Source organism: Emydura macquarii, unplaced genomic scaffold (genome assembly GCF_026122565.2).
Source record: "Emydura macquarii macquarii isolate MOO-44397 ecotype Brisbane River unplaced genomic scaffold, CSIRO-AGI_Emac_v2 contig_3470, whole genome shotgun sequence".
NCBI lineage: Eukaryota > Metazoa > Chordata > Testudines > Chelidae > Emydura > Emydura macquarii.
The window spans coordinates 2,091,885-2,118,543 of NW_027133607.1; the positions used below are offsets into that span (position 1 = coordinate 2,091,885).

At 41.9% G+C, this 26,659-nt stretch overlaps 1 long non-coding RNA gene across 1 annotated transcript in view; it reads right to left on the reverse strand.

Annotated features, from left to right (window-relative positions):
- The window catches only part of LOC137144583 (uncharacterized), an 84,294-nt gene extending 64,286 nt beyond the window's left edge, over positions 1–20,008 (reverse strand). The window contains exon 1 of the long non-coding RNA XR_010917431.1: positions 19,936–20,008. This is a non-coding gene — a long non-coding RNA (uncharacterized lncRNA). The remainder of the gene's footprint in view (positions 1–19,935) is intronic.
- Positions 20,009–26,659: the final 6,651 nt, after the last annotated feature.

The window sequence follows — 26,659 nt, forward strand, 5'->3', positions numbered from 1 at the left end:
TTTTTGTTATTATTTTTCCCCTCTCGTTGAATAATGGGCCTATCCTTGGTTTTCTCTTGCTTGCTATGTATTTGTAGAATGTTCTCTTGTTACCCTTTATGTCTCTAGCTAGTTTAAATGTGTTTTGTGCCTTGGCCTTTCTAATTTTGTCCCTACATACTTGTGTTATTTGTTTATATCCATCCTTTGTAATTTGACCTTGTTTCCACTTTTTGTGGGACTGTTTTTTGAGTTTCAGATCACTGAAGATCTCCTGATTAAGCCAGAGTGGTCTCTTGCCATCCTTCCTATCTTTCCTACGCAGTAGGATAATTTGCTCTTGTGCCCTCAATAATGTCTCTGAAAAACTGCCAACTCTCTTGAACTGTTTTTTCCCTTAGACTTGCTTCCCATGGGATCTTACCTACCAACTCCCTGAATTTGCTAAAGTCTGCCTTCTTGAAATCCATTATCTTTATTATGCTGGTTTCCCTCCTACCATTCTTTAGAATCATAAACTCCACCATTTCATGATCACTGTCACCCAAGCTGCCTTCCGCTTTCAAATTCTCAATCAGTTCCTCTATATTTGTCAAATCAAATCTAGAACAGCCACTCCCCTAGAAGCATTCTCCTCCTTCTGCAATAAAAAATATGGCACATGACCCTATGGCAGGCTCCTCTGAATCTGCGATTAGCAAGAGTCAATGGGCTGGAGCGGGGAGCTGGGTGAGCTGATGATGGGCGAATGCAGGGCGGGCTCATTCTACAGCTCCCCATCCCACAAAGGGCTGGGATAGGGACACCAACCGTGATCACCCCCCTACACACACTGGAGAGCTGGCTCCTCCTGCATGCTAATGGAGGTGGAGACCTGCCCACCCCACACACCTAGACAGCCTTTCCCCCACAGAGCTGGGAACCTGGTTGCTCCCCCCAATCCCGATAGACAGCCAGCCTCACAGAGAGCGGAGCCTTCCTCCCGGTGCAGGTGATGGTCCACAGGAGCTGCTCAGCATCAAAGGGCCCAGGCCAGGATGCATCTCAAGTGCAAGGTGGGCTTATTTACCAGCCACCACTCCCCACTACATAATTTCCCCTGCACACCGGGCCGGGATAGTGACAGCAACACATACACATACACAACACACAGACACAGCAGAACACCCAGAAAATGGGCTCTCCTCAGCCCCCACATGGAATATTTTCACCAGCCCCCTATGCTTAGACCTTTCCAGCTTGGGGAGTGTGAACAACACAGACGTAGCTTTGGAAGTGGCTTTGCACAGACATTTCTGCCACTAAACCTCCCCAGCTGAAAGGTTAGCAGAAAGTGAACACAAGACAGGGCACAGCATGGCCCGAGCAAATTAATTCACAGACAGTTCTAATGCTCTTATTCATGTTAACGTTGACGTCAATGAGGCTGCACATGGAATAAGGTGCTACTCAGGCCTTGTCTATACTCCAGGTGGTTTTTGCATTAGTGTTAGTGACACTGGTTCAAACCTCTCGTGTAGGCGTGCTGCACTGGCAAACAACCGCAGTGGTACAACATAAGTCTGATTTGAAATTACAACACAACTACAACACAACACAACACAAAGCTCTTGCTGCAGTGTAACTTCACCTGGGCTAAGCCCAATTATTCAAGGTTATGTCTCCCTTCAAGAGCCTACATTTGTTTGCTTGTTTCCCTCTCCTTAGGTACCCAATTCCGTAAGCAGGCCCCAATCCAGCAGGATACCAACACGTGTGTAATTTTAAACATCTAAGTAGTCTCACTGACATCAGTGGGACTACTCGCACGCTTAAAGTTAAGAACATCCTTACGGGCTTTGCGGGATCTGAACCTTTAGTAACCCTGTGAAAGCACTGAGGCTAGTTAAGTGCATAAGCATTTGCAGGATCATTCCCTTTGTCTCCATGTTCCACGCTTCAGCTTTCTCACAAAAGCTGTTTATTTGATGTGCTATTTTCCTGCTGCAGCACTATCCTGGAAACTCAGGGATATTATGCTACAAAAAGCACTGATATGCTTTCTTGCTTTCAGTGACCACATAAGCCCTGCTCTCGCTTCACAATGAAGTGCTAAAAGCAGTGGTAAGCATTTGGCTTCAAAGAGGGTAAGATATGTAAACACATTCATTTCCCATCACCAAGCTTAACCTGCAGACCCACGAGAGCATTTCTGAATCAGTAGAATTGCACAATTGTATGTTTTCCCCCCTCAGTATTACAACCTTAACTTCTATCATTTTCTCAAATGCACACCAATATTCTGTGCAACATTTTCAGCACACTACACTGGCTACAGAAGCATTGTGAGTTTCTATTCTGAGTAACTACAGATTTTTCAGAAAAATGCAAGGACGCTATACAAACCGAAGAATGTTTGAAGACAATGTGTGTCGTCAAAGCAGCTTGAGAAAAAAGAAAATCTTATATTTAACCAACGTTTCACACACTGGTAGCAAGTGCTAAAGAATGACTTCTTGTTGGCTCCAGGGGTGGAGGGAGGAAGATTTCTTCAGCATTTTGAAGCTTTTAACAAGCTGTGTTTCAGTGTCTGTTATTTGATCAAGTAGCTCATGGTCTAAACAAAACAGACGCCATGTGAAATTCCTCCTTTATTATGTATTTTTTTCCTATACAGAGTTCTTTTCCAGGATGCATTTGCAGTCTTGTCTTTAATATAAATATTGATACTTCCCACTGTATTTAAGCATTCTTTTTCAGTGCTCAACAGCTTGCTAGATGCCCTGCAGCACAGACTAGAAAGGCACCATTATTATTTGCGCTGCACTAGCACCTAGAGGCCCTAAACAAGGTATTGTGCAGTCACATGGTAAAAGCCAATCCTTGTCCCAAAATGTTTACAATTGGTATTGACAAAGGGCTTGTGCATCAGGGTAAGGAGAAAACAGAGAGATGAAGTGGCTTGTCCAGGTCCTACAGAAGGTTGGTGGGAAAACTGGGTACAATCCGACTCCTAGTTCACTACTAGACCATGTTCCTTTTCGTGACACTGCACACAGTCCCCGTTCCATCATGCTTACAGTAAGGCCTGAATCCTACAACTGGCCCCACATGAACAGATCCCTTTAGCCACACAGAGCATCATAAACTACAATGGACGTAAAGCGATGGTGGACGAAAGCCAGGTCAAAGAAATGGGTTTTGCAGTTAGTTCTGCACATGGTGAGGGCCAGGGTGATTCTTCTCTCTTACAGAAGGAAGAGCTACAGTTTAGGTCCACCTCCTGTAAAAGTTCATTTTTTTGCACCACTTCACAGAACCATAGAAGGTTAGAGTTGGAAGGGACCTCAGGAGGTCATCCAGTCCAACTAAATCATCCCAGGGCTTTGTCAAGCCACATCTTAAAAACCTGTAAGAATGGAGATTCCACCACTTGCCTAGGTAATCCTTTCCAATGCTTCATCACCCTCCTAGTAAAAAAGTTTTTCCTAATATCCAACCTAGACCTCCCCCACTGCAACTTGAGACCGTTGCTCCTTGTTCTGTCATCTACTACCACTGATAGCAGCCTAGCTCCATCCTCCCCCCTTTCAGGTAGTTAAAGACGGCTATCAAATCCCCCCCCTATTCTTCTCTTCTGCGGACTAAACAATATTAGTTCCCTCAGCCTCTCCTCATAAGTCATGTGCTCCAGCACCCTAATCATTTTTGTTGCCATCCTCTGGACTCTCTCCAATTTGTTCAGATCCTTCTTGTAGTGGGGGGCCCAAAACTGGACACAATACTCCAAATGTGGACTCACCAGTGCTGAAAAGAGGGGAATAATCACTTCCTTCAATCTGCTGGCAATGCTCCTACTAGTACAGCCCAATATGCCATTAGTCTGCTTTGGCAATAAGGGCACACTGTTGACTCATATCCAGCTTCTTGTCCACTGTAATCCCGAGATCATTTTCTGCAGAACTGCTGCCTAGCCAGTTGGTCCCCAGTCTGTAGCAGTGCCTGGGATTCTTCTGTCCTAAGTGCAGGACTCTGCACTTGGCCTTGCTGAACCTCATCAGATTTCTTTTGGCCCAACCCTCCAATTTGTCTAGGTCTTTCAGTATCCTATCCCTACCTTCCAACGTATCTACCACTCTCCCCAGTTTAGTGTCATCTGCAAACTTGCTGAGGGTGCAATCCACTCCATCCTCCAGATCATTAATGAAGACGTTGAACAAAACTGGCCCCAGGACCGACCACCGGGCACTCCGCTTGTTATCGGCTGTCAACTAGACATTGAGCCATTGATCACTACTCATTGAACACAGTGATCTAGTCAGCTTTCTATCCACCTTATAGGCCATTCATCCAACCCATACTTCTTTAACTTGCTGGCAAGAATACTGTGGGAGACCATATAAAAAGTTTTGCTAAAGTCAAGATATATCATGTCCACCGCTTTCCCCACATCCACAGAGCCAGTCATCTCATCATAGAAGGCAATCAGGTTGGTCAGGCATGATTTGCCCTTGGTGAATCCATGCTGACTGTTCCTGATCAACTTCCTCTCTTTTACGTGTCTCAAAATGGATTCCTGAGGACTTGCTCCAGGATTTTTCCAGGGACTGAAGTGAGGCTGACTGGTCTGTAGTTCCCCGGATCTTCCTTCTTCTCTTTTTTGAAGATGGGCACTATATAATCATCTGGGACCAACCCCAATTGCCACCAGTTTTCAAAGATAATGGCCAATGGCTCTGCAATCAAATCAGTCAACTTCATCATCACTCTCGGATGCACTGTATCTGGCTCCATGGATTTGTGCATGTCCAGCCTTTCTAAATAGTTCTGAACCTGTTCTTTCAGCACTGAGGGCTGCTCACCTCCTCCACATACCGTGCAGCCCATTGCAGTAATCTGGGAGCTGATATTGTCTGTGAAGACAGAGGCAAAAATGCATTGAGTCCTTCAGCTTTTTCCACATCATCTGTCAGTAGGTTGCCTCCCCCATTCTGTAAGGGGACCACACTTTTTCTGACCTTCTTCTTGATGCTATCATACCTGTAGAAACCCTTCTTGTTACCCTCCCATTGTGCTTTGGCCTTCCTGATTTCACTCCAACCTGCTCGAGCAGTATTTTTATACTCCTTCCTGGTCATCTGACCAAACTTCCACTTCTTGTAAGCTTCCTTTTTGTTTTTATACTCACTGAAGACTTCTTTGTTAAGTCAAGCTTGTTGCCTGCCATATTTGCTATTCTTCCTGCACATCAGGATTCACCCTCAATAAGGTTTCTTTAAAAGACACCCAGCTCTCCTGGACTCTTTCCCTCTCATATTAGCCCTCCAGGGGATCTTGCCCATCAGCTCCCTGAGGGAGTCAAAGTCTGTTTTTCTGAAGTCCAGGGTCCATATCCTACTGTTCTCCATTCTTCCTTTTGTCAGGATCCTGAACTCTACTGTCTCATGGTCACTGCTGCCCAGGTTACCACCGACTTCTTCTTCCACTACCAAATCTTTACTTGTCACTTCTATTGTTCTGCTGAAATGTAGCTGTCAGCATCAAGTACTGGGATCATGGGCAGAATCATGGAGGGAGAGACCATCTCTCAGGAAGCTAGGGCCAATGCCAAGGTGAGTGTTGAATACCAGGATAGAGATCTTGAACTAGGCTCTACTCAGTGCTGAAGTGGTACAGAAAGAGGAACTCCAGGGCAAAGAGCTCATAACAAATTGTGTTGCTAAGCAGGTGGGCTGCTGTGATTTGCCCCAGTTGGAAGTTTCTTCCAGAGCACCTGGCTTCATTTTTAGGTATAATGAGTAGTGATAATAATCCCTGTGGCCAGATCTGAGACTGATAGGATAGTCACTGTCCACTGGCCAGCCACGAGTGCAAATAAGTTTTTTGGGGCAACTGGGCATCCATTAGCACCGAGGAGACCTAAAGGACTCCAAGCCTATGTGCTGATGTAATGATCCAAGCACAGATCCTCTGGATCCTGAGGAATGTTATAGAGGAAACATTCTTTGAAGTGATCCCCCTCCCCACCCTCTTTGTTTCAGTCTTGCCTGGTTTTTGGCATTAGCTGTTGATTTTGACTAAGCATAGAGAAGGCTGGCAAATGATGTTGTTTCTATTTGATGTAAATGAGATGCAGAGCTGGCAGGATGTCTACCAATCACTGGCACTGAGCCAACGCTGTCTCACCAGCTCTCCCAATGGCTACGTATAGATGTTGAATGCAACAGTTCAGGTGTAAGAAGGTAGAGACAGAGATCAGTGCAGGTAAGAAGCTGGTTCACAGGAGACAGATGAAAGACTGGGAGGGTGGCTGGCACCTGGGAGGTTGTTTCTAAGAGCAACCTGAAAAAAACACAACGACAAAAGTAGGGGAAGGGGAGAGAGGAAAGGGAGAAAGAAACAAAAGGCGTGGAATTGGGTAGATTTGAGATCTGATCCTAAGCCTATTGAAATCAATGAAAACCTTTCTATTACTGTTGTTACTGAACATTTATAACATGGTTCTAGAGGCCAATCAGGTTGAGGCTCCAGTGTGCTAGGTGCTGTACAAATATATAGCAAGTGAATGTCACTGTCCCAAAGAGCTGACAATTAGAGTGGGAAATGGTTTTCCTGTCCTGCAACATTTTAGAGATTTAAATTTTTTCCCATTTCACACTGGGACAAAAAAAAATCTAGCACTTCTGAAATTTTCACAAAAATGAGAGTGAAGAGACAGCTACGTGGCCAACAGTGCAGTGGTTAGGACCCAGGTTCAAGTCTCTGCTTTCAATAAGGCAGAACAGGGACTTGAACAAGGGTTTCCTACATCCCTAACCATCAGTCTATAAAGTCAGTCTTTCTTTTTCTCTCTGCTCAGTGAATATTTGTATAAAATGGAACAACTAGACCACACTAGAATGACCAATAGCATGGTGGTTAAGGGAACGAGACAGATCACAGTCTCGAACCTAGATCTCCCACAGCCAAAATAAGGGCCACACCACAAAGCTATTGGCCATTCTACATAGCTAGTCCTCCCTCACCCCACCAGAAATTCAGTTCCATACTGGACCTGAGAAGGTTTCCTGATGAAAGTTTCTTCAAAATTGATACACTCCTTTGAAAAGGTTTGGTTTCAACAAATCAGTATTTTCCAATGGAAAAAAAAATTGAGAATTCCTGACCAGTTCTACTTACAATGTAAAAATAAAAGTAACAACGTAACAGGTGAAGGAGACAAGTAAATGTTTTTTTGGGGGAAAGAGGGAAAGTCAGGGTAATAAAAATATAGTTTGTCCCCAATTCTTGGATAGTTGAGAGCAGTCATTCCCTTGTCACCTATCAAAACTTTAATGGGCTTTGGATCAGTTCCTTGACGAGGAAGACCGGGACCATGAACTCCATGCGAGAAGAAAGGAAAAGCCAGCAAAGGGATTTGAGGCATGAGATGCTGTGACCCAACAATAGGAGAAGAGAAAGATATCAGCAGGTTTGCTATGAACAGACTGAAGAGGTCTGGGAACAGTCGGAATGTAGGGAGGTCAGAGAAAAGGAGACTGCAGCCACTGAGGTGAAACTTGGTCCATGGGAAAACCAGGCCTGAGAATGAAGAGAATGAAATGTTTTCAAATGCCACTGTGTGAATCTCTGCTCTCCCATGCCACTCACACTTTTACTGTTTATGAAAACAACAGTAGTAAAAAAAATTGTTCTGATAATTTAATTGAACAGTTAATACTGACTCTAAAGCTAAATGATCAGTCTTCAGTCTTTTCACAAATTAATGTCTCTAAAGTCATACAGGCCAGGAGCAAAACCCTGGGCTTGATTTTCCTCAACTTTACATTACAATAAATCAGGAGTAATGTCAACATAGTCAGTGGAATTACACTGGTGTCACACTAGTTTAAGAGAAATCAGAACAAGTTTCAAGGAGGCTCAACTCAAGAGACTGAGAGAAAGCACTTCCCAACCATTCTCAATTACTATAGCATGACGGGGTATGAATGTAGACAAGATGGTTCTTCTGGACTTGATACTTCAAAATCCTGGCCTCCCTGGCACCAATCCAAAAAAGCCCTGAAGCACATGATTCATCACACTGACTTCAGAGGCACTAGCCATGCACATTTGTTGAAGTGCTTTGCTGGATCAGAGCTGGAGTACCATTGTCTCCTCACTCTCTCCACTTCTGGCCTCTTCTGTCCCCACACACTGACGAGAGACAGTTGGGGCTTCCAAAGTGCTACTGTAATTCATTCAATAAAAACAATAATCACCACCTCAGAGCGTAGATCAAAGGGTCAGCTTCAGACATATAGATGTGGTTTGTTTGCTTTATCGGAGAGGAATATTTGTATATTTTCTAAAGTTTGGATTATTTTGTTGATTCAGCCCACCTCCTGTGCATCCTTCCTGTAGTAGTCTAACTCAGTGGCATGTGCCATTTTGGGAGTAGCAAAGTACAAGTTTTGTGGGTACATCTGAGATGTGTCTACCTTGTGTAACTTCAGTGGAAGAACCTCCCTGCAGAATGAGACCTGGAGTCTTTTACAGAGCTCACTGTAAGTAACCCAAAATTTCACTGTGATACGTAGGGATATGTTATTTATAACAGCACAGCTAGACTGCTAACAGATGCTGGTAGAAAGTTAATCTATTACTAAGCTAATTTGCCTTTTTTTCCTGCCCACAAGACTGTAGAACATAAATCAAATGTGTTTAATAAAAATCAGGTTTTCCAAAAGGACTCAGCATTCAAACACAAGTTTGCCATTGACAGAAATATGGGTACACATAGGCCTGCTGGCCTGTCTTCTCAGCCCATTAAGGACTATTGTCCCTATTAAAAAATGTGTAACCACCCTATTACAAAACCTCTTGTGTTACAGTTACTACTGTAGTTGACTAAAGACCCCAATCCTGTGATAAGCTAACCAAAACAGGCTGCAGGGACCCAGAGTTCATTCCCCTCGCATCTCTTCCAATCCCCCACAACTCCACGGCCCTCCATGGGAACTCACTTGCTTCCTGCAATGCTTCTCTTCAGGTGAGACCTCTCAGCCTTTTATAGGAACCCCCCGACTGGTTTCCAGTTATGTCTGATAATCGAACAGGGTGGGCTGGCCCCAGGCTCTAAAGAGGGGTAGACCACCCTGTTTCAAATCCTCTTTGTTACAGTTACTACTGTAGTTAACTAAAGAGCCCAATCCCGTTAGAAGCTAAGCAAAGTTCATTCTATACCTTACAAGGGATGGTTATGAACTTTCAGAGGCCTGACTTAGCAAGACACTTAAGCATGTGCCTAATTTTAGGTGTACTTTTAAATTGCACTGATTTTCAAAGCAGGCCCAAAGCAGCAACTGGGGAGGACAAGAAGTTTTGTACTATATAACATTTTATCATTATCCTTACACAATTCACCAATACACTCTCAGTTAAACTTTCCAGTTGCATTATTCAGTTCTTTGCTATGTGCTAGGGATCACTGTAAAGAAGCATGGCCTTGACTAGCATAATTAAGGTAACCACACCATTTTACTTATTTATTTGTAAGCTATTTAATCATAAAAGCCCCTTTTACATCTGGAATCTCATTATTAATGGGATTCCTGGGAAGTGATTTTGAAGGACAGTACAGTGTCTCTAAGTAGGAATTTTTCTGGGGTGAAAAAAAATTAAAAAGATGGTGATTTAAATTTTTTCTGGTTAAAAATAGGACAAAAGATATTTTTTTCCTGACAAGTAAAGAGGTTTTAAAGATCACATTTGGACTGGCAGGAAGATTTTTTTATTTTAATGAAGTGATGACCATGGGCCAAACTCATTATTTCTGTATTTCTCACTAGTTTGCACAGAAGAGGGAGGGAAGGTAAGAAGGGGAAAGCCCTTTCTCTATTCCTGCTTGCCAAACAGTGGAAGAAAAGAAAGCAGCTCCCTGCAACCTTTCCGTTTGTTCCCAGAGCTGAGACAGTGGCATCATTATAAAATAGCTGTGAGCTGGAAGACTGCTCTGGATTCTGGCATCTTTCTAGTATTCCCACATTCTGCATAGCCAGAACTCACAGTGCTTTAAACTGGAGCATATTTTTCAGCCAATCATGGACATGTTTGGCCCCATTAAGGCTAAATCAACATGGTACCAGAAACCTGGCATGGTGTAAGCATCTCTCATTTGCATCCAAATACCCAGAATGCTTTTCCAGTTTTGTTTTGTTCTGTGTTTTTGTGATGGAAGTGCCTGAATTCTGGGAACAACCTAAAAAGTTTAAGCCTTGACTGCCTCTTTTGTACATTGTGCTTTCAGGAACAACAAACACAGCCTGCAGAATGTTGTTATTTGACTTCTGGCTCCGCTGAAGACAGGAAGATTCTGCTTCTTACATAGAGGTCACCCTAGGAGTGCAGAAATATTTTAGGCACTATTTATTATTATAATAATGAGCCACTATGGGCAGGTCTCATATTTGAGAGAGATCATTACATTTTCAAACAGAGATTTCTCATACTGCCATTGATTACTGATATTTATCAACTACAAGTCTAAAAATCAAAATCCGTGTAAACTGCACAGTATTTTAGGAGTGAAAACAATAATAAAAGTTCCCCTTCTCTTTAGAAATCTGGGCTTTTATTTTAACAAACCCAGAAAGTATTATGTTCCTGTTAGAATATAAAATAAACCAATTGAACCATTTGTAATCAGGATTTTATATGAGCAATGCTTTCCCTATCACCCAGTGCCTTTAAGATTTTGTTCCATTATTCTACTGCAGTAATAACAAAGAAACTGAACTGCTTGCATCAACAATAATGCAACCAATTTTCAAGACTTGCATGTCAAAAATCCATTATTCCAGACATGATTACCTGGGACTAGTGATAACAATTGTCACAAATTACACTTTTTTTTCCTGGGCGGAGGGAGGAGGAGGCTAATATCTTCATCATTTAGAATATATCACATTTTATACAAGCAGCAGATGTTAATATGAAAAGACAGAACATCTCAATTTTCTCACTGTTAACTCAGCTTACTGAACCAGCTTCACAATTCTCACATTCCTTAGTCCTAAGAGAAAATGCTAATTTGGATTGTTAAAAATGACACGGGTTAGGGTATAAAGGGTAATTAGCATAAGATCCTACACAAAGTGTTTTTAGCACCATTAATCAACACCCACCTATGCATACACTTTTTTAGTCAGAAGTGATGAAAAAAAAAAAAACCCTCTAAAATATTCTGTTCCAGTTAAGTAATAAAAATGTAGAATTTGTCTTCAAAATAAGACTGGAAGCATTTTTCAGTAAAAGTACCTAATGTGCAGTTAAAGTAGAACTTTCATTTTACACAAGAGAATTATTAAAAGCACATAAAAGCATTCTCACACAAAAATACTTTCTGATATTTAAGACTCTTGTGGGCTCAGCTGAAATTCAGGAATACTGTCAAAATGCCTGTTGAACATTTTCTAGTTTTGCATTTTTTAAAAACAATTTAAAAAATGTATTTGATATATATATATATATATATATATTCAGATTTTTTTTTACAAAACTATCACTCAGATTTGAACTCCATTTAATTGCAGACACTTCAGCTAAGTTACATTTTTCATTAGTAAAACACAAGTTTAATTTTATTTTTAAATATAGCTTGAGGTGGCAAACCCCAGTTTGATTTCACAGGATAGTATCGGAAGTCGGTTCCACATAATTTATTTTAAGTGTAATGTAGATTTTATCATCAATGTAACTGATGCAAAAGAATGATCATTTGAACTACTGGAATGTGTTCCTAAAATCAAGAGAAAAAAAACATAGATCAGGTATTCTGGTATCTTAAAATGTTTTAAAAGATAGCGCTATTCTGCCTTATTTGATTATTAAATGTGCATCCATAAAACACTGCACTTCCTACATTAGACAAGCATAGAAATAAAATCTCTAGCTGCCAGGGACAAAGTTCTAGGCATTTTAATGGTAAAGAAGGCCAGTCAAGTAATTATTGTCTCTAATTGGCACTTTTACAAGATGTAACAATTTTTACAATATCTGCAGCCAAGTGGCACTTAACAAGGTGAGAAATTATTTCTTGCCTTTGGAAAAATATCAAGTACATTTCCAGATTGAGCCTTACAAATGAGAAGGACAACTGAACACTTTAAAGCTTGAATCCAGCAAATCACTTAAGTGCATGCTGAAATCTAAGCATGTGAGTACTGATAGTTGAAGAGGGACGTACTAGTTAATGGGACTGTTCTTGGGTCTATGTGCTTGATCAAGGCCTCAGCAAAGGATAAGCACATCGCCACAGCTGACTGTGTGAAAACTGGGCCAGATTCTTACAACGGGACACACGCTGCTTTGCTTTTGGATAGTAGAATCCAATTCACAAAATTGAACTGTCACTTTAGTAGGTTTGACTGGAAACCAAGTTCTACTTAACCTGCTATAGAGATGGGTGAGTTACTCTGCCAGTGTAAAGTAAGGGCAGGTCTACACTAGAAGCGCTACTTCAGTGTGGCTGCATTGGTACAGCTGTGCTGCTGTAGCACATCTGGTGAAGACGCTCTATGCTGATGGAAGAGAGCTCTCCCGTTGGCAAAATTACGCCATTTTCGCGAGAGGTGGAAGCTACGTTGGCGGGAGAGCATCTCCTCCCGACATAGCACTGGTGTGGACAGCACTTAGGTCACTGTAACTTGCAACGCTTCTGGGGAGGTTTTTTTTTCACACCCCTGAGCAACATAAGATAGATCTACTTAAGCAGTAGTGTAAAAGTGCCCTAAGCAAGACTTAGAGCTTATATGACTGGGTCCTCGGTTGAGGATCTGGCCTGCAGAGTGCTTTTCATCTATAGATATCTCCAAACAGCTTACCAGGGTGGGTAAGCATAATCATCCTATTGTATAGAAGCAGGAAACTGAGGCACTGAGATAACTGAAGTGACTTGCCCACAGTTGCCCTTCAGAGGAGGGCTGCCTCCAGTGGAAAACAAACAGACCATCCTTTGTGCCATTAAAAGAGAATTCCCTTTTACCTGTTTCATTTCTGAGTTACGGCGATCGCAATTTGCTTACTAATTCCAGAGGGACTGTCAGAAAGAAAAAAGTGACAGATGAGTGACCATGCAGGTCCTGAGAAGTCCACCCAGATTTGACCTCTCCTTTGCAACACTCATGGTGGTGAGGGAACCTGCTCCAATTATGAAGCCTGCACTTTCTCGTCACAAATTGCGTATGTTCAGTTATTTGGGCTTCTCCTTTTTGGGAGCAAATGGGCAAATACCGTCAGCCAATGTGTTAGGTTCATGGCGTACAAACAGAGATATAGATTTAAAAAAACCCAAATACACTTGCTGAAACGTTGCAACGTAACCCTACTTTTTTGAGAATTCAAAACAGTAACATGCAAGAGAAAACAGGCTGCTCCCTGAGGCAGCAAGGCACAATTCACCCTCCTTTGCTTTATTTTTTGCCACAATTCACCAACTCTGCTCCCAGACTTTGCTGCGAAATGCCCTAGCCTGCAAGCTGCCCGCTCATTGTTACCACTGCTGTTAAAGATATACACTGCAGTACCGAGATACATCCTCGATACACCATGCAGTGGAGTACTCAAGGGAGGCCAAGTTTACTATAAAAAGACAATAACACAACCAGTGTCTTCTGTCATAACAAAATAAGTCCTTTACACCATTACTTCCAAAACAAATAGACTCAGTTGTCAGACACAGGTACTTTGCATGCACTCTCATCTCTCAACCAAAGCTCCAGAGGACCTTGTCCAAATCCAGAAACGTTTCTTTCTTAAAATCAAATCTCTACTTCAAAAGCTCATTCATCCAAATGGAATTGTATCTGCTACATGATTGAATTCTTAATTATAATGTAGCAATTACTGGTTACAGCATGCACAATAACATCAGGGAGGACATTGTCCTCTATTGTGCCCAAGGGACCATGCTGAAAAGAACAAATTCCTACTCCTGGAATCTTTTATGAATAGGATCAAAAAGCGTCAGTGCTAAAAAAAAAAGAATAAGCTATTTCACAAGTCCAACCTGTTAGCAAAATAAAATAAAACCAAAGGAAGCAAATCCATTGCATCAGAGATGCAGGCCTGGCCCACCTGTAGTGGTTATAACAGAGTTCACTCTCCATGCACATTCAACGCTTGTCCACAGCTGAGAATGCCGCCCAGTATGACAACTGGTGTGAATTATGATCTATATTGGGAAAATTGGGTAGGAATGTTACACAGACACTTGTACACTGGGACTGAGTACAACTGTTCATGTTATACAAGATATCAAACCACTGTTGAGTAACAATCCTCTGGAGCCCCACTGGTTGGAGATTAAAACTCTCTGCAAGCTGGAGAGAAACTTTCTTTTACATCCAGGCTAGCTCAATGGAGATGATAATTTATGACAAAACAGTCAATAACCTTGGGAAACTGTCAAGATTGAGCTCAGTTGCTTCTCTCCCCTTTTCCCTGAGGGTTCATTGAACTGCTTTGGACCCAAAGACATATCCCTGGGAGGCAGGTACTTTTTCCTGAGAGCCATTAACAAATGGGAACTGAGAGAGTTCCAGCTGCAGTAGATTACGCTATCAAGGTAACTGGAAATTGTCCATATTAGGTAATGAGGAGGGAGGGAGTTAGTTAGCAAGTAAAGTCTTGGCATAGTCTAGTTGTTAGTGCTGACAATCCTGTTACATGTTACCTTTGCCAGACCTGAAGAAGAGCTATTTGTAGCTTGAAAGCTTGTCTGTTGCACCAACAGAAGTTGGTCCAAGAAAGGATATTACCACACTCACCTTGGCTGTTTATTGTTGTTCTGGCTCCTTTCTCCTCCTGTTTGGGGAGCGCACAATAAGTAAAGGGAATTTAATCTTGATTTAAACATCTTGAGCACCAGTATGATACTTAGAAGCCAACCCACAATTCAGGTTCTATAGCACCATGTGGCCAATTGGACAAGTTTTAATCTCTTACCAGCATTCAATGAAGTTGTATGAGGAGCGGGAGAATAGAACTCACGGCAAAGTCACATGATTATTCTGTTCCGGTGTGTGCGCAGCTTGCTGACCCCATTCATTGTATCTTTTTCATTTTACTCATTTCTATAAATTAACTCACTCCTTGTTGGCTACCTGGAAGAAATCTGTTCTAAATTATATCTCAAAGCTGCTTTTAATAGGAGCTCAAATGAGGGATGGTAGTGGGTTGTTATACCAAGACTGGTGGTTACACTCCCACAGCCCTGGAAGTCTAAGCAGGAAAGGCTCAGAGACATGAAGGGGAGAATGAAACAAACAAACAAGGTGTCAAGGTTGGCAGTTTTAATTATGCTAAGTGGAGACACCATGGTCATAGTATAATTCACCTCTCCATGAACACCTCATTCTCCAGATAAAGAATGAACTGAGGTTGTGATCAGACAAAGAGATCCCTGTAGGCAGACATTCACACCTGCCCAGACCCTACTAGAAGATCCCCAAATGGCTGCTGTAGCCAGACGTTCCTCTATTCCTTGGTTTTTCCATATCTTGCAAAAGGGTCTGCCCATGTGGCTCTCTTTGCCTCTCGGCCAACTAGCTGCTTGCTGATATCTATAAACTTTTTCCCATGAGTGCTGTAGTGCGAGAGTAAAGCTTATTGTCTTGAAAAAAAATGACGATAAATCTATTTATGCTTGCTGTAATATTTAGAATATTAAACTTTAAAAGTCTACCTGCTCTTATTAGAGGGCTCTATCATGGGGCTAATTTCCTATTCCTTGTATTCAAAAGCATCTCGTAAAACATTCCACCTCCATATAAAGGTTAATGCTCATGTTTGCAGGAGTAGTCCTATAATGATGTGTGACTTGGATTTCTCATAATTAAATGCTAATTTAAACAAATGTAAAATAACCCTCTAACATTTCTTTCTTGATAAACAAGGGGTACGCTGCTCCAGAGCTGTCAGTTTTAGAACTCCTCCGATGAGCTAATTTCTCTGAAGTGTAGATTTGGTGCTTGTCTCTGTAAAGAATGTATAGAACGATAACCCGGTTGTACCTCACCATATGTTCAGCCTCATGCAAAAGTCAAATCAACTGCCTTTTTCTAAATTATTTCCTCCCTTGATATATGGACCTTATTTATAACCTCCCTTTGTGCAACCATAATGCCATCACATAGAGCTTAGGTTTTGAAAACCGTAGCAATTGCCTGAAAATTGATTTGATGTTTTTTGCCCATCCCTCCTTCAGGTCCCTCAAGACATTTTAATATGAGCCATGACATTATGATGGATGAAATCTGGCATTTTACTCTAGCAGTGCTACTCCCATGTGGAAAATAACAGCTTGTTCAAAGCCCATCTTCCAGCCAGATTTAGGATATACAGTAAGCCACAACTTCAATCCCTGCCCCCTTCTCTCCAGGCTCACAGTATCCTTCTCAAACAGCTTCATTTCATACATCAAGCTGCCCAAGTACCAAGTTCTTATTAATTCTTACCACACGAGTCACATACACCCCAAAAATCTCACAGTTAAATCACATAAGGAACTAATTTACGGATAATTATTTGAACAGAAAAAAGTCTGAGATTTGAAATTCACTGCCAATTACTATGCTAATACACGTCGCCTCTGACAACATCAAGCTTCTGTTGAACTTTAAAGCACACCATTATAGTGTTAAATATATTTATAAAATAAAATCCCATTTGGATGACCTGAGCTTTATAAATGGAAGGAGCCTCCTTTCTTATCCGCAAATGATCTATGGATATTGGGAGGGTGGGGGGGAGTATTTTGAAATAGTTGTTGTAGGACCTAGGATGTGTAGACTCTCATATATTTATTTGTACTAGTATTTGTAACACTAATGGTTTCCACAATCATTCTTGTGAATAAAGTTGAGCACATGTGAACGTTGGAACAAGTGAATCAAAGGGTCAAAACGACTAGATGTTTCTCTCTCTACATACTTGTTTGCTTTATTCATTCAGCTCCAGTCCATGCAGAGCAGATGGGACTTTGGTTTCAAGGTTTCAAATGAAAAATTGTGTATGCACAACCCCCTTCCTCACTTCATGGAATTCAATTTATCTGCAGTAGCTCAGTAGGATAAGAAGTTGAGTCAAACTTGCTAGAATGGGCTAGTAAGGAATCTGCATATGGCGTTCTTGATCCTTAAATCATTCCTCCATCATCAACTACTGCGATCAATTATTTTGATCACTAATAAAAATATGAGCACACCATGATATTAGACACAGTCCTCAACAAGGGATGGTGTGCTAGCAGCAACACCCCATGAATAGCCCCAGAAGACATTCTATCTATGGTATTTATATGGGCCCCATTACAGTGGTATCTGAGCACCTCACAAACTTTCCTCACAGCACCCTTGTGAGATAGGAAAGTATTATCCCCTATTTACAGATGGGAACTGAGGTATCAAAAAATGAAGGGCCAGATTTTCAAAGGTATTTAGGCACCTAACGTTGCAAATAGGCACCTAGTGGGATTCACAAACTCCTGAGCAGGAAAGTTGTGTAACTCCTATTGATATCAATGGGAGTTTGGTGCTAGGTGCTTTTGAAAATAACACTAGGTGGCTCTCTGCATCTATAGGTACCATTAAAGATCTGGCCCTAAGAGACTTGCTCATGGTCCCTCTGGAAGTCGGTGGAAAAGCAGGGAACCCATTTCCCAAGCCAGCACACCAACCACTGGACCATCCCAACTCTGCCCAAGGCACAATTCCTTCCCTACTTCCTCCAGGCTCTCAGGGAGTTGGAGAATCATTTTCTGCTGATCTGTACCAAAGGTAAAATAATGCCACCCTCTTCCCTGCACTAACTCTGCTGCTCTGGTCAGTGAATTGGGAGTAGGCCATTCCCCGCCCCTTTCAATACATCTGCTCCAGGGAAGGAGTAAGCAGGGTCTTACACACCCAGACCCAAGGTCTGAATACACTGAATAGGAGAAATAGGGAATTTTATTCCCTTGCTTGAGCACAATAAGAATCTTGCCCTGAATTTAGTACATGGAAAGAGATTGAAACCAATGGTTGTCAAAATAAAGGCTGAGAGTTTGAGCTAATCTAGTCAAACCTTTGACTGTGAGCACACACAAACACACACACCTGTTTTCCATTTTGCATTGTATTTTTAGGATAGACCCAATCAGACACTTACCAGACATCCCCATTGAACCAAACGTATTTCGTTTAATACATTTAACGATGGAAAGGATTCTACATGACTATCAGATCTTCATAGCTCTTTAGCTTTTGCCTTTCGAGCGTCTAGCTAGTTCTAGTCTCCTCTTCCTTCTCAATGCATATCAGACAAATGACCATAGATTACCTTACCACCCAATAAAAGTGCTCTATATCCTGTGCAACAAATTTGTTAATGGCTGATTTTGATGGTCAACACCTGAAAAACTGTCAGTATTTATTTCATTCCAGTGTAGTTTGAGGTTTGTGTGTGCTGTCCTTCAGCTTATATCAGCATAGCTGTTTCATTCTGTTCATTTTTGTAACTACCTCCTCCAAATTCCTTTGACAACCTGAGAAAGTCTTGCAGCTGAACACAATATTAATTACATTTCAAAGCAAACCTTTTATTCATTTGGGGACAATCTGTGAAACAGAAATCTGTGACTGAACCTGCTGCCAAACCAATTACTGCAAAATAACTCAAATATGTCTCAACAGATTGCAGTTTTTCCTATTGTTAGATAGTTTATTTTTTGGATCAAACAGCTGAATTCACTTAAATTAGACATGTACTTAAGAATTCTATATCTCTTGCACAAACTGTATGCTGGTATATATATACAATATACCTTAAAATGTAAGAGCCAAGCAAACTCTTTGTCGCTAACAATTTATTCTGTTAATCAAATCTGTTTTCTTTTTGAGCATCATCTGCAAACACACTTTGATCATTATAGATTCATAGATTTTAAAGCTACAAGGAACCATTACGATTATCTGCCCTTTAGTTCTGGACTTTTTGGGGCTCAGAACCTACTTTTAAACCTGAATGGCCTGTCACAACCCAATAAACAGCTTTAGTGCAAAAAACATTTGGATTACGAAATCTTTCTTTCCCATGATATATAATACATATTAACATAACAAATACCAGACCCAATAATTTCTGCATCAAGCCCATAACTAAGAAAGTTGTTCCAGTGGTTAGTTTCCTGATCACCCACTGCTAAAGAGGCATATTGTGCTATCTTTACTCATGCTGGGTAATGTCTTACTTCATGAAGGTCCCATGGATGGCAGTAGCATTGCTGCTATTGTCAGATATTATTCAACCTGAGTAAGGGTGACACAATCTGGCTTTGTGCATTTTTTATTACTTAGATTATTTGAAATATGGTTAATATAAATATATAATATACCTATGGATTGGTCATGACATATTTGCCATCTCAAGTGATTGCTGTTCAGAAATCTTACTACAAGAAGGGTTGCTTAAGTCAGACAATATTGTTTCTCCTTCCAATCCCAAACAGATCCTTCAAGATGGCCACACACACACTTTTGTTCCAAATAGTTATCTAAGTACATATTTGGATTAATATTTACAACCCTTTTTTCCTTTCTACTAACATTCTTGTGAGCCAAAAATCATTGTTCAAACCAATCTTTACCAATTTTATTTTTAGTATTCACCCCATTCCATTAAAGAGTTTCTGATCTTGCATGCTGTACAGTTCTAGTTTAATCTAGACTTTGGGAGCTGCTCTTTATTGCAAATCTTTATTCAGTTCTGAACACGCTGAAGAAGAATTTGCAGGTCATTAAACCAGAAAACATGGACATTAATTATTGCACAAAAAATATTTGCCTTCTCTGTATGCATATTCATGATAAATGAACTTCTGTTTTGCTCCCAATTTCATTAAGCATTCAGAAGTTTGGCTGCTCACTTTAACCACACAGGAATCAAACATATAGAACTTACATTATCAGACTGGAAGTCTCCTGAGAACAAGCTTTCTTGTAAGAATCCTGGAACTCCATTCCTTCATCTAGGTTCTCCAGAAATACCACAAGAAACAGCGTTTCATATTTTGACATATCTTCTGATTCCAGCTGAAACCAAGAAGCAAAGAAGCATGTGAAATAAAAGAAAAGTGAACCCAACTTGCACTCACCTAAAAAAAAAAAAGTTTCATATAGAGTTCAAGGTAACAAGTTTAATATTCAGAAGTGCCGAGCACCCATAATTCCCATTTACTTCAATGGAAACTGCAATTGCTTAGCATCTCTGTAAAATCAAGCCATGATTTCTCCACACAGATGAGTTAGAAACACCAACAAGATCTGCCAGCAGCAGAGCGAACAGCAAACAATCAGTTATTTTTAGAATGTGGTCTCTGGAAAATCTTGCAGATTCAAGTCCCTGAAAGCATTTTTAAAAAATGGATCTTCAATTTGCCATTTCTTAAGACAAGACAAGTTTCCCTAGGAGGCTTATTAGGATAGAGGCTTATTAGGCAGAACTCAAAGTAGCAAGACTGCCATTAAAGGAAGGCCGAACAGGCTTATGCTTTTTGATACGGAACCGTGAGTCAGGAGGCCTGCGTTCTGGTCGAGTTATGCCACGGATTTCTTGTGTAATACTGGGTGGGTCATTTCATCTCTCTGTGCCTCAGTTTTCTGACCTGCACAATGAGATGGTGGCACTGGCCTACCTCCTGGGGGTTTCATAGGGCTTGATTAATTCTTATTTGTTAGGCTTTGAGATACTTTTCTTAAAAGTCTAGCTTTTCCTCTCAAAGTCCACATCAGCAAAAATGCTCCACTCCCTTTATAATAAACAACAACCCAATCAGAGAGAACCTCCTTCTGGATCTCCCACTGTGCTTTATGTTGTCCCTCTGTCAAGATGAAGCAGAGATTCTGTGTCTTGTACATGCCCCAAGCCTACGGTCATACTTAAAGGGGCACCTGCACTGTGCGGTCAGATTGTCTGTTCCCATAACTGACAGCTGTAGCCTGGGACCATCGAGCAGCACAGATCTTATGGAGGGTAGTTCTCTATGGAAATCATGGGGAAGATATCCCAGAGACTGGGACTGTTTTTTCTTCTGAGTATCAGGGCTACTTCACACTCTCTACACAGACAGGCAGCAAGTTGTGATTACTGCTCCTGACTGGCTGAGAATTGTGATGATCTTATCACTTTTGTTACCCCCACTTTCCACCTCAGCCTACTTGTTGGTTTCTTAGACTGTAAGCTCTCGGGGAAGGGAATGTTAGCTGTGGTGTACTGAAAACTATGGAGGCTATAACTTTAAATTCTATGGGGTTTCCTGGTCCTGCATTCAGGCTAGAGGGTTCTATAGGGAACCTGAGTCTTTCAGCAGTCAGTCTGCAAAGAACCAGTTTAGAGCACAAGGGGGTGAGTTGCTCTTTTCTTTGTTTTTGGTTCTTGTGTGTTAAGGTTTTGGATTTGAAGAAGTAAAATGTTGTTACACAGCAACCTTCCAAAAAGAGTACTTTGTGTTCTTATCTATTTATATGCCATGAACATAACATTAGCTACTACATGTCCATGCATATAGTGCATATTTCCTTCTAGATAAGCATAGCCAAAGGAAACCGGACATCTAGAAAAATCAAGTTAGCACTTCAGCAGTTTAACCCTGAGCAAATGTAAAGGCAATTTCACAGCTGCCTCAAGATCCAAAGACTGAGCCAATCAGCCAACGAGCTTGTCACATATTCTCTCACAGCCCTTCTAGTATACAGCCCAGCATCTGTGTCCTAAGCCTGCCAAGTATAACCTATGAATGGTGACTAGGCTATTGGCTCCAACGCTAAAACATATTGAGAGAAACTGGAAGGAAGTGCCAAAAAAGCATCAGACAGATATATAGCAGCCAATTACCTTTGCAATTGAAGTTTAGGAGTAAAAGACAACTTTGTGTCCAGAGGCCTGTAAACTCTGCATGCTTCTGTGACAGGTTACGAGCATGGTTAATGTGAAGATACAAACTCTTCTTGCAAGGGGGATGACTATATTAGAACAAAAGAAATAGTACATCATGAGTCTAAAAGGGATCCTCCCGCTTTGGTCTTGATCCTAAAAGGTACTGAGTTCCTGCGACTCTAAAGTCAGTGGGCGCTCTGTATCTGTCAGAGGTTCCCCATGGCATCTGTGTGGGGCTTCTTGCTGGGCCTCCCCCAGGTGTTCCAATCTGTACCCCCTGATCAGGGGCAGCACCTGGGGTTGTTGTTGTCCTTACTGGGGTTGTTAGAGCAATGCTGCCTTGTCAAAAGTTTCAGGGAGGCTGCCTAACACAGGGCTGTCACTGCTCTACAGTCTTAAGTTTCTCTGCCTCCTTCTTCTCCTTTGTGGAGCCTCTTTGTTTATACTGGGTTTTGCCTCCTTCACAAGGTGCAGCTGTGGATGTCTGCCTCCAGGATTGGCAGCTCTTGCAGCTGCATGTGGGCGTGGCAGATCCCTTTGTTTGCCAGTAGGAAAAGCTTCCCTCCCTCCTGTCTAAGTCCTGAATGGGGTTTATAGACCCACTACAGTCTCTGTCAAGATCAGGCCTTTATTAGCATTTGAGGAGGGAGAATAAGTGTGGAAATGAAGCCTGCCACATGAGGAGGACTTTATTTCAAAGCAACTTTATTGATGATCTGCTCAAGTCACACACAGCTGGCTCAGCTGGTAATAATACAGTCCTAGCAGGAATACAAATAATTTTAATCAAAATGCAGCTAGATACAGTTCAGATTTTTGGATTAGTCAATGTCCATAGAAAATGGAAGGTCAAATGAAATGTCAGCACCTTAGATGGAATTTGCATGTTTGCTTAAAATTGCTAATAGAAAGGGAGAGTTCTAAAACAACACCCTCCACCTCCCATCAAATACTAATTCTTAAAAATGAATTCAGGGGCTAAGATTTTCAAAAGCAGCTACTGATATTGGGTGCTATTTATACAGCCCCTGTTACCATAGCATCTGAGCACCTCACCATCTTTTAATGTATTTATCTTCACAATAGCTCTGGGAGGTAGGATATGCTATCATCTCCATTTTACAACTGGGGATCTGAAATACAGGGGTTAAGTGCACATCTTGCTCTCTGTCATACGGGAAGTCCATAGGCAGGGAGGGACTTGAACCAGAATCTCCCATGACCTAGGCTAATACCTTAGCAACTAAACTATCCTGCCTCTCTTGGTTGAAGGCACCCTACATCGGCCTAGTTTTCAGAAGATGGATGCTTAGTACCTTTTATAATCCTGGCCCTATTTAAGGTGTTTCCAGTTGAGCATCCAAAAATAGAGACACCCAAAATCACTAACCACTTTTGAAATCATTGACTGAAGTTATTTTCTCTGAAGTACTTAGAATGGCCTTGTGGTTAAGGGCTGACCTAGGATTCAGTGTTAAACTATAGAATGCAGTGTTAATAGTGAAAAAAATTTCAAAAGTTTTGACCCAAATTCAGCCATGTAGGGTTTTTCATTCCTGTACTCTGTTAAATGTAAACCTCTCTTTCTATTACTATATTAGTTCTGTGAGAGGAAGATATGTTCAAAATAAACACAGAATGTTCTTAATATTTAAGAGGTATTTTCAGCATATTTCTAATAGCCTCTTCTGTCAAAATATTTTTGAACAACAATCCCCAGTCACTTCAACTATTAGCAATTTTGATTTTATGTTTCTCCAGTGGAGACAAACTCTCATCATTCCACAGGGAGGTGCAATATTGAATGTGCTTGTTTTCACCACCTAGGGACACATTCTGCTCTGCTCAGTTAAACAGTATATAAACCAGGGGAGAATTTGGTTTTGTATGATGAAAATGAACATAACCCAGGAGGCAAAACAGTTTAGTGAATAGGGCATGAGAAGGGGAGTTGAGATCTGGATTCTGGTCTTAGCTGTATCATTGGTCTTGTGTGTGATCTTCACCTCTCTGTGCCTATGTTTCACCTGCCACCCTTTGTTTGCCTTGAATGTTTAGATTGTCAGCTTTTGGAGGCAAGGCCTGCCTATCACTCTATATTTGTATCCCGCTAGCACAGCGGATTGTAAAGGGACCGCTCAGTACAACAAAAACAAGTCTACGCACAGGATTGCAATCTGGGAACTTGGTGCTTTGGTTAACTGCATCACAGAACTATGACCACTTTACTACAGGGGTATTGATTTCAGCTGAGGCCCATAGGCGCCACTGTAATTCAAATACTAGATATAGTCAATCATGGGTGGATTAAAGCAAGATGCACGGAGCTTTGCTCGGGGATGGGAGAATGTCTATATGCCCACTATGGTTCTGATACTGTAAACACACAAATTTAACAGGACAACTCATGAACATTAATTTAATCATATAAATAAGTGTTGCAGAGTCAGGGCCAATGTTTGGTTCCATGCAAGGAAGGGGGACGGGGACCCCAGCAGAGAATGCTAGGTTCTGTCATGAGGAATGAAAGGCAGTCAGGTCAGGGAGCCAGGATTGTCATAAAGATATGGATTTGACACGTTCTTTGGTTTGAGCGGATTGGGTCCCCATTTAGTTTTAATTCCCTGCTGCATAAAACACTGCATCTCCCTTGTAACCTGAGAATTACAAAAGTTTGCCTTTGATAAAGCAAAACGCATTTGAAACTTCAGTTGCTAATAGCTGAGGTGACGAGTGTGTCTTTGGGAGTATTTTGGTTAAAAGTCTATTAGGTATTAGTCTTTAAATTTAAAATTCTGTATTTAACATAAATAGTTGCTCCCCCACAGACTAGTTGCATCGCCCACAGACTAATGCCATACAGTTAAGACTTAAGCACATGGAGATATTATGTAAGTGGAGTCATATTTGCACATGCTAGCTGTGAATATTAAAGCAATGCTGGGAATAGCTATTCTGAACTGAATTGCAGATAATCTGTTACGTAGGATTTATTTAGTTTTCCAGATTGACTTTCATGCATTTTATTCCTTGAAAATCAGGCTTACTATATGTATTAAAACAGCGAGGGGAGGTACTGGTCAAATGTCCCTAAAGCTTCCTCCCCTTTGTTTTAATATCCCATATGGTAGTACAGTAAAATCTCAAAGATGCGAACTCCTCGGGAATGGAGGTTGTTCTTAGCTCTGAAATGTTTGTAACTCTGAACAAAACGTTATGGTTCTTTTTCAAAAGTTTAAAACTGAACATTGACTCAATACAGCTTTGAACCTTTACTATGCAGAAGAAAAACGCTGCTTTTAACCATCTTAATGTAAACGAAAGAAGCACAGAAACAGTTTCCTTGTCTTGTCAAATCTTTTATTTTAAACTTTCCATTTATTTCTTAGCACTATACTATCCCTTTACTCTTTTATACCCTGCAGTCCGTGTTTTCCAGCTGAGGCTGGGAGAGATCTCTGCAAAGGTGGTGCCTGGCAGCACTGCCTGGTTCGCAAGCAGCTCCCTGCCCTATTCCTGGTTCTTGCTTTTGGGCTTTGCTGGGGTGGGAGGCCTGCCCTGCACCCTGGGTGCTAAAAGCCCCAGCCCTTGGCCACCTCTCCCCAGGGCTCACCCTGCGCTAAGCACCTGCCTGCTGCGTTCCAGAAGCAGCACCTGGCAGGGAGTGGCCAGCGCCCCTCTCTCCCCTGCCCGTCGCACTCCAAGAGGCAGGACTCAGGAGCACAGCTGTGAGTAAAGCATGGGCCACATCAGTACAGGGACTGTGCAAGCTGTGGCCCTTTAAAACTTCTCCAGAGTGCTGTGGGAAGTTCAGACTTTGGTTCCTCACACTCCAGGCCAGGCTCTGTCTGCAACAGCAGCCGCTGCCATCCCCTTCTAGAGAGGGCAGCTTCCTTGCAGCATCAGCAGCTTAGGCTGCGGCAGCTTCTTTCCCAGACTGGGAATGAGCTTGCAGGCTTGTCCCCCTCCTGGCGGGGGAGGGAGGAGTGGGGAAAACAGTGTCCCCCTCTCGGCGGGTTGGGAGGGGGGCTGAAACAGCAACCACAGCTGCTTCTGCTCTGCCTGCACGGGCTGCCTTGGGCTGGCAGTAAGGGCTCAGAGCAGTGCCTGAGAACCTCAGCATCTTCACCTCCGACCTGTAAGGGCTGCCCCTCACATGGCAAGTGGGGGTGGGGACAGGAAGCCCAGGTGTGCCTACCTCTAAGATGCAATACAGGCACAGTACAGTATTTGCTTTCTCCCCTGCCTCCCCCACCCCCCGTGCTGCCTGATTGCTCACTTCTGGTTTCACGTGGTGTTCAGTTGACCAGTCAGTCCGTAACTCTGGTGTTTGTATCTTTGAGGTTCTACTGTATTGCCTGAGGAAATTTCTAGTGCTTTGCATTTAATGAGATTAAGGATGGGGTGGGGAGGGTGCTCATATTTAAGCCACTCCTGGTGGCTTATCATTCATCACCATAAATTATGTGTCTCACAATAGTGCCTAGAGACCGCCAACCAAGATCAAGGCCCCCTAGTGCTAGGGGCTGTACAAACAAGAAGATAGACAAAGTATGGGGGAAAGAAAGTATTATCTCCCTTCTACTGAAGTACAGAGAGGTCACACAGGAACGCTAGGGCAGAATCAAGACATATTCTCTCCATTCTACAGAAAAAGCTCACAGAGGAAGTCTAGCTCAGAATCAGAGCTCAGATCGCCTGAACTGCCGTCCAGTGTCTTAACCACACAACCATTTAGCACTTCGCAGGA